We start from the raw sequence: 14,952 nt of genomic DNA on the forward strand, positions 1-14,952 counted from the left end.
TTTCTTCCTATTGGATCCCCTCCCTACAACCCCAAATTCCTCCTTCCACCTTTTTCTGTTGTTTCTGCTAACTCTAAATGAGACTTTAGCTGATGAATTTAGGTTAATTGACCCTGGAAACAACTGTTTTAAACCAACAAATGTTTAAAAATACTTGTGATTTTTCTTCTAATTTTTATGGAAAATAGATCAATATTTGACAAAATTCCTGCCAAGCAAAGAAATTTAGAAGCTATTTGGAAAGTCATATTTGCATGTATGAAACAACTCAGATGAAAATACATGCATGTAATTGAATATAATAAAACACCACTTAGTTGTGACACAGAATATACCCATTGTTTTATTGTGATTGTATCCTCTTCTCAAATACCCATCAGAACATGCAAGCATCCCCTGAATGGGTAAGCCTATTGACAAGGCTTTGGTAGAAGAGTTTTTATTAAAATGGGGCAGTAGATGATAGTAGATCTCTGAAGTAGTTGTATACACTGGTCTAGAGTCCTATGATGTCTTTTAATTTCTCACAAGCAATCCCCTCTCCAGCACTGTGTACATTCTCTGGGTGAAGAATTCTCTACTGATTGAGGTCATTTTTTTCCTACATGACTGTTTAGAATATAAACTGTAGACATTGTTTCACATTACCCAACCTCACTGGTGTCCCATATGTTTACAGTTCCCTTGGACATGACATATTTTAATAAGGAGTATCTTCTGACCAGGGACTGAAAAGCTTTGAACAGATCCAAAGGACGTGTAAATACAATGTCCAGTCTTTTTCTAGGAAGGATAGTTGGCAAATGAATACAACTGAATTGAATATATAATATATAGTATTGTCCTATTTTTCTCAATCTGTCTCAGACCTGTTAAAATTGATCAGAGATAGGCATTTTTCTAGTCATGTACTCTTAGAAAATTCTGTTGTATTACATGCCCAGTAATGTAATTTTAACTCACTACAAGTCAAGAGTCATCACAAATTTTACTTGATTTCTATTTTACTTAAGTGCATAAATATGTTCAGTCATTCATTTATAAAGATTACTATGACAGCAGCTTATAGCTTGGAAGGAATGAGCAGAGAAGGAGAAACCTAGCAGCAGAGAAAAGACTTTGGGCTACTAAGTAATGGCCCATTGACGACTGAAAATATCTGAATAAATCTAGGGCAGCGTAGCAGAGGATACGTAATCAAGAGACGCTTTTCAAGTGAAAGCAATATGGCTGGGTATCAGACTGGATTTAGTATATAAAAGAAATAGTAAAGTTAGAGATGACTACAGCATTTCCAACTTGGGTCACTAGGAGTAAAGTAATGCCACAGAAGGAAGAGGCACGGGAGACAGACCTTCAAAATGAGTTTCAGTTTACAATCATAATTTGCATACTTCAAGTAACAGGTAGATCTTTGTGTCTCTAGAGTGGCTGGACCCTGTATCTTCTTTGGGACCCAATTCTGCCCAGGTAGAACTGGAAAACTTTTCTTCCCTATCAGAAAATTGCACCACTGCCTACTCACATAGTCAAACCAAAAACACAGAACTGTTTCTTCATTTCTCATTTACTTTTATATTCACAACCAAATCAGTTACAAAGTTCTGCCATTTCTATCTCTTAAAAACGTTTTGAGTTTCTCTACTTCTCTCTACTTTTACCCCTACGATCTTGGATGACACACCGTCTTTTGGACCACTGCAGTAGCTTCCTAACGATTGCCTCCCCACTTCTTCTCTGAATCCTTTCTTTTTGCAAGCAAAAGTCAAAGTGCTGTTTGACAAAGAAATCAGATTATATCACACCTCTGCTGAAGCCCTTTAGCAGCTTTCCATTTCAGGCGGAACAATATTCAGACCATTGATCACAGCCTGCACAGCCTTTCAAAAAATACTTTTCTGTCTTTCCTTTGCCCTTATCTAGTACCTCTCACCTCATTCACTCCTCCTCAGCCACACGACCTGCTTGCCAGCTCTTTGCTGTGTCGCAGCCATACTGCAAGTTTATTCCTGCCGTGGGATCTTTGTTCCTGCCATTATCTCTGCCTTCTACATCCATATTGCCACATGGCCGGCTCCCTGGTATCCATTAGTTCTCAGTCACATTTGAACTTATTAGAGGTCTTTCCTGACCTCTCAAATTAAGCAGTTCTTTTTCATCTTCACATTATCCTTTTTAATGTTTTCCAATTTATCTTTTAAATGTATTATATGTGTGTGTAGTCACTTAGGATCTCTTTTCTGCAGTCTAGAATATTAAGTTCTGTAATAGCAGTCATCTTGCTTCTTTGTTTACTATTATAAGCAAACACATTAAACAGTGGGTGGCATAGAGTCAGCACTCTATAAATATTTGCTCAGTGAATGTGTGATGTAATGCATGCGTCAGTACAAAGCTAACCAAAAGGAAAGCATGCTGAGAAAGTATTCATAGGTTATTCTAAACTAACTTCAGATACCTGTATCGATTTCTAACCACAGTGAGAAGTCCTTCTGGGCCTGGATAGTACAAGAAGCTATAGGTGATAACAGCAGCCAGCTGCCTGTCAGAAAGAGGGTAGGGACAGACCCAGACAAACGTTTTTCCTGGACAATGTATTAAACCCATTCTATCCTCTGCCCAAATACCACCTAGCTTGCACACTGACATCCACTTCAAAGAAACTCAAAGCCTTATTTCCGCATTTAGGCAGAATGACTTGTGCTTAAACTGATGTCCACCTGGCCATCCTGCTATGTGCTTTCACGGCTCTTATCTTTTCCTCATAGTCTTCCATAGTTACTCTCGCCAGGTCTCTCAAGTTTTTCAGACTCCTGTTATTTGCTCTACCATGACTCAAACGACACAATTTTAAACCATTGCCAAATGATATCAAATGATTTAATGGTTTCACTGTTACCTGGGCCCTTGTGCTGCTTTTCATGTTCTTTTACTCCACCTCAGTCAATTTTCTTATGTCCACATAATGAATTTTTAAGAGCAGTGTTAGCATTTCTATATGGAAGAGCAAAAGGTTGACAATCTGGTTGGAAGGAGTACCTGGTAGACTTACCTTGAATTTACATTTGCATAATAGCATTTTGTTTGCATTTAGTTTGCACATCAGTAAAATAGCAAAAGTATCTGAAGATACTTTCAGTCATGCTCACATTAAATTAAGAGGCAGTTCACAGTCCATGCTCATGTCTATTATTCATATCTATCTATTGTTACTTAAAATTGGAGGTGGGACCCTCATAGATACCATGAAAGACTAAGCTTTATTCCACCTAAGCTGTCTCTTGACTGCACTACTCTAAATTTTCCAAATCTTGATGATTCGCTGAGGTTCTCATTCTCAGTATTGAACTCTTCTCTTTGGAGCAAACAGTAAAGACAGCAGGCACAAATGCATCAATGCTCAAATCCCATTTCTTCTTCAAAACTTACCTGTTTCTTTACTTTGTAGTGTACTTCTTACCACTTGTTTCAAAAGGAGAAATACCACTGTTGTCCAAGACAAATCTCCTGTTCAAGACAAAGATCCTGTTCCTTATCTCTTTTGTGATCTTTTCCCATCAATCATACCAACTTTCTTATAGTTTTGATATTTCTCTTTATATTACTTTCTTCTCCTCAGTCTTACAAATGTGACCAAATTAGAAATACTGCATAGAAGATCCCCTTTTGCCATTTCTTTAGTATAATTTACTTTACTTTGTTTTTTTGTTGTTGTTTTTTTTTTTTTTTTTTGAGACAGAGTCCAGGCTGGAGTGCAGTGGTTTTATCTTGGCTCACTGCAACCTCCGCCTCCCGGGTTCAAGCAATTCTCCTGTCTCAGCCTCCTGAAACTGGGATTATAGTTCACCCACCATTAAGCCCAGCTAAATTTTGTATTTTTAATTGGGACAGGGGTTCACCATATTGGCCAGGCTGGTCTTGAACTCCTGACCTTGTGATCCACGTGCCTTGGCCTCCCAAAGTGCTGAGATTACAGGTGTGAGCCACCACGCCTGGCCATTACAATTTACTTTTCAATCCATCATAATCTTTAGAGAAATTATTATTGAAAAGATCATTAATAAATTTCACCCTAACTATACTTGAACTTTTTGTATAAAAATGACTATTGTTTCAATTCCATATTCTTAAAATTCTCTCTTCCTTGACTTAAGAATTAGTACTCATTTATTCATTCATTCATTCATTTATGCCTGTATTCATTCTTTGTTATAAACCAGGAACTGTTGCCAGGTCCTGTTGACATACTAATAAACTAGATGAAGTTTTTAGAACTTAGACATAAAAGAGGAATAAAAAAATAATCAAAGTGATACAAACTTTTATTAATAGATATACAGAGTACTACATAGAGAGGAAAGAGAGGCTGACCCTATGTGTTAGTCAGAAGAGGAGGTTCTAGAAAATATTCACCAAGTAAGCCCTCTGAGTTGAGTCTTTTATTTTTTGAGACGGAGTTTCGCTCTTGTTTCCCAGGCTGGAGTGCAATGGCGCGATCTCGGCTCACTGCAACCTCCACCTCCTGGGTTCAGGCAGTTCTCCTGCTTCAGCTTCCTGAGTAGCTGGGACTACAGGCACGCGCCACCATGCCCAGCTAATTTTCTGTATTTTTAGTAGAGACGGGGTTTCACCATGTTGACCAGGATGGTCTCGATCTCTCAACCTCGTGATCCACCCACCTCGGCCTCCCAAAGTGCTGGGATTACAGGCGTGAGCCACCACGCCCGGCCCGAGTTGAGTCTTTCAGAAGAATACCAGTTTTCAAGGTTATACAGGGATGAGAGTAAGATAATTGGAATGAAAGAGTTTCTTCAGTTTAGAGAAGCAGCTCACATTGAGGCACAGAAATGTGAGAGCAGGCTGGCTTCATGGGTTGCTAACTGGAGATACCTTCATCATGGTACTAGAAGGAGAGCAAGGGTCACATCGCAGAGCACTATGCGTTGCATGCTAGAGCACTTAGACTGTAGCAGGTAAAAGCTACAGGGATACTGAGTGCCAGGATCAGATTTGTACCTTAGGTGCATCGCTCTGCCTATATGATGGAAGGTTGAATGTCGTTAGGGGAAAGAAGGAAGAAAGCAAATAGCTGGTATGAAGACAAGAAAACTAGCAGAAAAAGGCAACCTGGGAACTATAATGTCCCCCTGTGGTTTAGTGGTTTTATGAAGAGAATAGATAGGTCTGGAACGATTCCAAAAGAACAGGACATGAAAGTCGGTAACTGTTTGTAAGTAGTCCCAGATTCCTTTACAAGGTTCTATTCTGAATTTCCCCTTTCTATATAGCTTCTTTGACTACTGTTCCAAGAAAGATCTTGTTCTATCCTATATTTGGCTTATGTTTCCTTTAAGTGTTCTTATATCTCTACCCCAAAAAGAATTTTCATCTTCTAGCTTCAAGTTAATTAACTCTAGGGAGGCTCCTATGATTCTATATCCCCTTGTATATTCATATTTATAGCTATATTCATTTATATAGAGAGTATTACTATACCTATTACAGCACTCAACACTTTTAGCATAGCTTATAGTGAGTGTATGTCTATGTATTCTAGCTATATTATGAGCATTTATGTTTCTTTCTTTCTTTTTTTTTGCAAACCATCATTTTGCAAAAACTCTAGGGTTACACCTGGAACACATTAGTGCCTTAATAAATGTGTTTTGAATTGAATTTCAGTTATCTTGACTAATATGATATTGTTTTGCTAAGTATTTTAGAGAAAAATAAAACCTTAAAAATAATTGAGATAATGAAAAGACAAGGGAAGAGTTTTATACAGGTTACAACAATGTAGTTAAGATTATAAATTACTGGGAAACTAGATGGCAGATGTTTCAGCCAACCATAATTTGCCAGGCCTTCTAAAAAATTTGAACTCTTCTTACCATAGGGCTGGTGACATTACTGTGTCTGTAAATTCCAGAGTAAGTCACAGAGGGATTGAGAATTTCACATTGGCTATCAGAAAAGCCTTAGAAGGAAATCTGTAATTAGTAGCATGGATGTCTCAGAATCACGTAATGTAAAAACTTAGGATGATTTATGGGCTAACAACTGGACTTTAATAATCTCTGGAGCTTTCAGAAGCATACGTTTAATCAGATCTTCTGCTTTCAGTAAGATGATAAACATGAAGTCAGAATAGTTAGACAAATGACTCAGAGGCCCAGGAAATCATTACACTGCTGTGAAAAATCAATCAGCCCTTGCTTATCCTCCACGAGTGTGTTGGGTACAGATGACAGGCTGTGTACCTCTGTATACCCCTGTATGGCACTGTATGACCCTCAGTCACTAGTGTTTTATCACTCTTAATCTACATAGTAATATTTTCTTTAGTTTATTTAAGAAAAACATAGCAAATGAGTACCAATAAATTTTAAATTAAATATTTGACAACAAGAACAAAACTATCCCAACTGTTACAATTACTTATCTAGAAAATTCATTAGTGGTAATACCTTTGAAATTTCAAACAAGATATCAGACATCAGAAATGGATGCTGAACCAACATTTAAATTCCATCCCTAGTGCCAAAGCATTTTGTGCTTAGCTGTGTTAGCTGTCACTGCATATTAGAGCATACAGTGACCTTACTCCTCTTCTTGATTGCCCCTTGAACAGAAACATGTTTCCTGAGATAAATAATTGTCATCTTTATAAATATGTCTGGCATATGTGATAAAGAAATGAATACAGACAGGTATCAGTGACTGCATTTTGTTTTAATTGCTTTCTGAAAAACTTGTGACAGCAAAACCAAGAAAAACATTAGCTATAAATACATCTGAGTAGGTGGAGTTACTGGTATTACACAGAAATAGAGGTACCTGAGAACATCTACTTTCTAAAGTTCTACTTTGTTTTCCATACAGAGACAGTGATTGCAACAGTTTCTTTAGAGCAAATGACTTCACAAATGGAGACAAAGTGCCATATGTTGGCAGCAAAATAAATTTACATACATGGTTTTCACTGTGAGGCACTTGTCGTGGTATCCAAGTAAGGTATATGAAGACATCTCTAATTGGTAGATTATTATTGACTTTATACAGATAAATGTGCCAGGGGTGGTCAGTGGCCCAGAAAGCTTACAGGAAAGAAGGAATTGGGTACTGATAACACATTCCTGCAGTCCACAATGACAATTCTCCTGCCATAGGTACCTTTTAAGAAACCTGCCAGCTAGCTAGCCAAAATACTCATCTCCTTTCCTTCATTTGCCAAAGACTAGCAATCGCTTTATTTCTATTTTAATTAATTTTTAAAACTTTAATAGATTTAGTAGTACAAGTTATTTTTGTTTACATGAATGAATTATGTAGTGAAATCTGAGCTTTTTGTGTACTGTCACCTGAAGAGTGCACATCGTACCTAATAGGTACTTTTTCATGCTTTATCCTCCTCTCACTTTCTCTTCTTCTGAGTCTTCAGTGTCCATTATATCACTCTGTATGCCATTCCATACCCATAGCTTAGCTCTCACTTATAAGTGAACATATGCAGTGTTTGGTTTTGATCTCTAAGTTACTTCACTTACAATAATGGTTTCCAATTCCATCCAGGCTGCTGCAAAAGACATTATTTGTTCTTTTTTATGGCTGGGTAGTATTCCATGGTCTGCGTCATGTATTACACTTATATCACATTTTGTTTATCCACTCGTTGATTGATGAGCACTTACATTGATTTCATATATTTGCAATTGTGAATTGTGCTCTGATAAACATGTATGTGCAGGTGTCTTTTTTTAATTTTTTAATATAATGACTTTTTTTCCTTTGGATAGATACCCAATAATGGGATTGCTGGATTGAGTGGCAGATCTCAGCAATTACTTTCTAATGACTTCTTTTGCCTTTAAGACTTATTGTATTTTTATTTTAACAATGTCTTATATTGTTAAAGATATTATATTGGGGAATACAAATGCTTAATGTAAATTTTCTTGAACTTGCTTATCTCAGAGAATCACTTAATACAAATGAATGGGAAATTGTAGTATAAATAGCTTTTACTTATTCTGTTTTCTACCCGGAAAAAGAATACAGGAAAAATGTCAATGTTTTACTAGGGAAGGGGGGTGATATGACAGTATGGCCTTAATTTTGCAAAACTTGAGAACTTGGACTGTTAAAAGAAATTTCATTATTCTCTCCATTTAGATGGAGTTTCACCCACTAAATCAGAATTATTAAAATAAAGAACTTATTAAATGGGGTGACATGCATATTCATACAGAAAATCTTTTTCTATTCTTCCACCTCTTTCACCCAAATTGAAATAGGTGAAATAAAGTTTTAGAGAAAACTAGGAATTTTTCTTAAACACTATGGAAATCAAATTTGTTTCCTTTTAGAATATAAGACTACACATCAATTAAAACTGGACATAAATACCTCTTGAAGAAAGTTGTAAACTCTTTTCAAATCCAACTAGTTTTTTTTCTTATGCTTCTTCAGATGTAATTTTTAAAAATTAAAAAATTAACTTGATGTGGATAAAACTCAACAAAGTATATATGTTCCTCTCTGAATGTTATTTGTTTTACTGGAATCCATGAATCTGTTTATAGCAATAAGGATATCATTGGATCAAGATACTTTACCTTGGCCGCTGTGAAGCAGATGCTTCTGATAAATGTAGTTTGGGGCCACTTCAAGTTAGTGGCTCCAGCTGAAGTAGTGAGGTAGCTGGACAGTTTATATATGGGGCACCCAGGCTTTGCTACTCCTTTTAGGATTTACCTGCTCTCTAGAAAACAAATGAATATCATACAATATCTTTTTTCTTCTCATGACTCATGCATAACCCTAAAAATATCAATTCTAGGCCTAAGAAACCTATAACAGCAATAAGAATAGATTGAGAAGATTATATCCTTGGATTTAAAACACACACTTTAATCACAGTAAGGGTTAGCAACTCTCAGTGCTTTAAAATGTGTTTCCAGATGCTAAGAAGCAGATAATTCATATGGAGCACTGGAATTTGAGGAGACTGGAATTCTTTAAAAATAAATGAAACCTGGTAATCTTCAAAAACAACATGGGAAACTTGCTGGAATTTTCAGTCTTATTGGGTAGATGGGGTAAATGGTATTTTGTTGTTTTTGTCTTGCTTTTTTGAGACAGTGTCTTGCTCTTTCACCTACGCTGGTGTGCAGTGGCTCTATCTCAGCTAACAGCAGTCAAGCGATCCTCTCACCTTAGCTTCCCAAGTAGCTGAAACTACAGGCTTGCATTACCATAGGTAGATAATGTTTTTAAAGTTTTGTAGAGATAAGGTCTTTCTATGTTGCCCAGGCTGGTCTTAAACTCTGAGTTCAAGAGATCCACCCACCTTGACTTCCCAAACTGCTGGAATTATAGGTGTGAGCCACTGCACCTGACCTTAGTATGATAATTTGAATTTATTGATTGGTGATTTGGTTCAAATTTCTAGATGGATGAAGATTCAGTATATAATAAAATGTGCAATCTTTTCTAAGATTTAAGAGAAAAGAAAAATGACTAAGACTACTTAAGACAGCTAATATGTGCATTTTGGTGGGAACAAGAATATAGTATGTATATGTTAACAGTGAGTACCATTATTCTGGAAGAGAGTCTAATATTTTAGCATGATTTTGAAATTGTATTAGTCTATTATTGTGCTGCTATAAAGAAATAACTGAGGCTGGGTGCAGTGGCTCATGCCTGTAATCCCAGCTTTTTGGGAGGCTGAGGTAGGTGGATCATGGGGTCAGGAGTTTGAGACCAGCCTGGCCAATATGGTGAAACCCCGTTTCTACCCAAAATACAAAAATTAGCTGGGCATGGTAGCATGTGCCTGTAGTCTCAGCTACTTGCAAGGATGAGGCAGGACAATCACTTGAACCCAGGAGGCAGAGGTTTCAGTGAGCTGAGATCATGCCATTGTGCTCCAGCCTGGATGATAGAGTGAGACTCTATCAAAAAAAAGAAGAGAGAGAGAGAGAAAGAAAGAAAGAAAGAAATTTAAAAAGAAAGAAAGAAAAAGAAAAGAAAATACCTGAGACTGGAAATGGGTTATTTATTAAAAAAAAAAAGAGGTTTAATTGGTTCATTATTCTGCAGACTGTACAGGAAGCATAGTTGCTTCTCCTTTGGGGAGGCCTCAGGAAGCTTCCAATACAGGTGGAAGGCAAAGGTGGGGGTAAGGTGTCTCAGATGGGCAGGAGCAGGAGCGAGAGAGAGTGAAGGAGCAGGTGCTGCACACTTTTAAACATCTTGTGAGGACTCACTCACAATCATGAGAACAGTACCAAGAAGACAGTGCTTCCCCATTCGTGGGAAATCCACCCCCATGATTCAACAACCTCCTACTAAGCCCCACCTTCACCACTGGGGACTACAATTTGACATGAAATTTGCGGCGGGCGGGGACACAGATCTAAACTACATCAGAAGTCAATGTGTAGCATGTTTTCTCTGCCCTCCAGTACTTACTGAGCACCTTTCCGACGTATGGGGAATCTCCCACTGTGAGTTTTGTCTGTCTGGGGTGAAAACCAGAGGTTTGTTTTTCCATTTTTTCTTGGAATTAAGACATAATAATAATATAACCTTGGCAGCAACAATTAGAACTCATTGGAGATTTTGATTTAGAGAAGAGTGATAGATGATGATGCACAGAATCCACCCTGGTGAGGACGATAGAGGGTGGTGGAGAAACATGGCGCATTCAGAGGTAGCAGAGGTCAGTGTATATGAGAGTAACCTATTCTCAGCATTGTTCATATGAGCTGCAAAGCTTGTGATCAATGGCAGTGGAACTGTGGTCTTCACTGGGTAGTCATCACGGTGAGTTTGGGGACTCCCTCTAGCTCTAGCGCCTGGATTCCCAGAATTTCTTGTAAGCTGCTTTGTGTCTTAGAATTCTTTTTTCTCTTAATGAGGTGCAATGGATTCTGTTGATAACAACTAGGAACCTTGACTAACGCTCTCTTTGTAATAGCTGTGGCATTGTTCCATGTTAACCTCATCCATCCCTGTGAACATAGCCTCTCACAAATGGAAGGACCTTTCATAGTTTCCTGGTTTAGACCCATTTTCATCATATTTTTAAAAACTATTTTGTTTCTTTCCAAAGAATAAAAAATTGACTTTCAGAGAGCCTGAGTGCAGTGGTAGCATAGTGAAATCCCACTAGATAGGGAGTTAAAAGAATAGGGTCAAAAACTGGGGTGACTTCAGGTAAATTGCCTAACTCTCTCTGCCTCAGCTGTTCCAAGTATAGATTTGTCAGATGTGGCAAATAACAGTACAGTATGTTCCATGCTTGCGACATACTTATATGGAAAATAAAGTTTCCCTAATAAAATTCAAATTTAAGTAGATCTGCATTTTTTTCTGACAAAAGCAGATAAAATGTGTAAAAAGACCAAGATAGTAAATGCAAAATTATTTTTAGAGCACAAAACACGTTGCAATTGTTATTTATTATTATTGTCTGAGATTAGACATCCAGTTAGTATTAAAGCAATTGTTACTTTTATATTGAGGTTCAAACAAGCTAAATAATTTTACATGAGTCACAGCTATTCAGCTCAGTGATATTAAAATATTCGATGAAAGAATTAATGATGATTCTGAACTTGTAGTTCATTTAAAATAACTTATAAGACAGGCTGGACTAAAAACCCACCCTCCTTTAATTAATGATACCACAAGTATCATTTCTGCAAACATTTGTCTATGTCAATGACACCAATTTTAGATGGTAGATTCTGGTATGTGTCCTCATTTTGTTTTGTTTTTTAAATATTGTGCAGACTATTGGCCATAGAGTCAAACTTGAGGGCAGACAAATCTGTTTTGAATCCTTTCTTGGTTATTATCACAGATATTATAAAAAGTCAAAGACTGTGTTATAGCAGATCAGGTTTTACATGTCATCCAAATCTGCTGAGAAATATTTTTCCAAAGACATAAGAAAATAACCACCATTTAGCAGTGGCTTGCAAAATCTGAATGCACAAGTTTTTGCATTTCTGAAGATGTGCAGAAATAAACAAAGGTAAATGAAAATATGAAGTGTCAGCTCAGCTGAAAAATTGGAAAATGCAGATGCTCTTCTCCAAATATAGTACACGGTCCCTTGCACCTCACCTCTGTTTACAACTTTTACAGAATTGACTGCTTGTGATTTGGGGGATGTTATTAAATTCCACCTGCTTTTAGGGGGAAAAAGTCTTATTTAAACTAACATAAATGCCTTTTCAATATCATAGACCTTGTTTTGAAACCTGGAAGAGAAGGTAGGGGAGGAGAACAAGATGATAGTGTTCCTGCGGTGATGTGGTTGCTTGATTCATGTAAACAGGTTTGACAATGACAAATACACTTTCTTTTGAAATAGTTGCCAGCCAGTGTTCGAAGTTTGAAGAATACTGTGTAGAGACATTTTTGTTTTTAATTTTAAGGAATTCATATTGCTACCCATGACAAAAGGAACGAAGGTTGTTTACTTTTGAGGCGTATGATGGGTGTGTGTGTGCCTGGTTTGGAAAGATATCAATATCCTACTTCTCTGTCAAGCATAGTCTGAGGAAAGTGGAAGGAAATTGTAACGATCTGTTGCAGTCTCTGAGCAGCCTTGGATTTTTTCTTTTCATAGCTCATCTTTACTGAGAGGCTTACAACCTTGACTGAGTCCCAGAAAGCATGTAATTGTGGTTGTCATAATGAAGCTCTGAAAGGAAGTGCAAATCTACAAGCTTGCCTGGCTTTTGACACGGCAGCCAACTCTCTCTACCATGTATTCGTATACTTGCTCCACCCTGAAAATGGAGTGTTGGGTTTTGATGAACAGGGACTATATTTGCCTTCACTGCTGACATGTATTTAAGCTGTCATTCTTCAACTCTTCATTTTGGTTACATCTTCACTTTAGTAGGCCTCTTACTTACCAATGAACAACTCAGAATGAGTTACAGAGGCGTTTTCTTTTAAAGATATGCAAAAATTCTTCTAGTTTGCAGTGTACTATTTGCAGCCCATGATTTTTAGATAGAAAGATAGAGATAGATATAGACATAGATATATATAGAGAGAAATTTTAATGCAGTTCACAAAAGTTGTGCAGCAATGGCTATTGTTTATTATAGCATCAAACACAGAACAAGGAGAAGTATGCATGAATCCCTGACAGAAATACAAAGTACTGTGGCAGACCTGCTTCCAAAACAGGAAGGCAAGACTGTCACAGTGGTGTTCCATCAGGATTTGCTTTTGTTTGACCATTCTCAAAGTTCAGATGAGCATCTGCAGCTGGTCTGAGCGGACATGAAGCTCTGCTGTTGTTTCCACCCTTACTGTAAGGAAACAGACAATAGTTCCCAACGTGTGATCTGAGGACTGGGGATCTGGAAGCATTTTCAGGTGGTCCACAAGACACTTTTGAGGGGCCTATGAAGTCCTCCCTTTTCCAGCTACTACCTTGAGAGTCCAAAATTTTTCCTGTACATCAATCAAAACAGCAGATTTAATGAAGAAGCAGATATGAGAATCCAGCTATCTTCTATTAACACATATTGTAAAGAGATTGCGGCTGGGTGTGGTGGCTCAGGCCTGTAATCCCAGCACTTTGGGAGGCCAAGGTAAGCAGATCACTTGAGGTCAGGGGTTTGGGACCAGCCTGGCCAACATGGTGAAACCTGATGTCTACTAAAAGTACAAAAATTAGCTGGGCATCATGGCATGCGCATGTGATCCCAGCTACTCAGGAGGCTGAAGCAGGAGAATTGCTTGAACCTGGGAGGCAGAGGTTGCAGTGAGCTGAGATGCCACCACTGCACTCCAGCTTAGGTGACAGAGAGAGACTCTGTCTCAAAAAAAAAAAAAACAAACACAAAATTAAAAAATAAAGAGATTTACCAAAATGTAAACAATGCAACGCAATTCTTCTTTGTTTTATTTTGAACAACATAGTTATTTTTCATAAACTACGTTATTTGTGTTAATGTGAAATTTATTAATTTAAAATGCATTAGTAATTTATATTTAGCAGTTTCTTAGTTTTGATTTCTATATGGTAAATATCAGCAGATGTAACCTATATAAACAAAAGCTTTCTGCGGTCCTCAGTAATTCTTAAGAGATCCTGTGGGGAAAAACATGAATTACTATTCTGGGATCACACTCTATAGCAGAAATAAAGACCATATGTGGAAAGGCTGACCATAATGTTTGGCCTGAATAGTCTATATCATCTATCTTTCTGTCTTTCTCTCTGTGTAATATTCCTTTAATGTATACATATGTATCTATGTATATATAAATGTCTACATACAGCCATGTGCTGCTTAATGACAGGGATCCATTCTGAGATGTAAGTTATTAGGCAATGTTATAATCATCCATTGAGAGCATTTACATAAACCTAGATGGTACAGTCTACTACATACCTAGGCTATATAGTATAACCTATTGCTTGTAGGCTATAACCCTGTACACAGTGTTACTATACTGAATACCATAGGCAATTATAACACAGTGATACCTATTTGTATATCTAAACATAGAAAGGATATTTATAGTAAAAATAAACTATAAATGATAAAAGAAAATAGTGTTGGCAGTCACTCTGGATGAGTCAGTGAGTGGCAAGTGAATGGGAAGGCCTAGGACATGATTGTACACTACTGTAGACTTTGTAAACAGTACTCTTAGGTAACCCTACATTTATTTACAACTTTTTTCTTCAGTAATAAATTCATCATAGCTTACTACTACTTTTGTTTTCAATTTAAAAATTTAAAAAACGTTTTAACTCTTTTATGATAACACTTAGCTCAAAACACAAACACATTGTACAGCTGTAAAAATATTTCTTTATATTCTTATTCAACAAGCTCTTTTTATATTTAAAAAATTTTTAATTTATTTTTGTTTTTAAACTTTTTTGTTAAAAACTAAGACACC

The sequence above is a fragment of the Callithrix jacchus genome, chromosome 14, assembly GCF_049354715.1.
Source record: "Callithrix jacchus isolate 240 chromosome 14, calJac240_pri, whole genome shotgun sequence".
Lineage (NCBI taxonomy): Eukaryota > Metazoa > Chordata > Mammalia > Primates > Cebidae > Callithrix > Callithrix jacchus.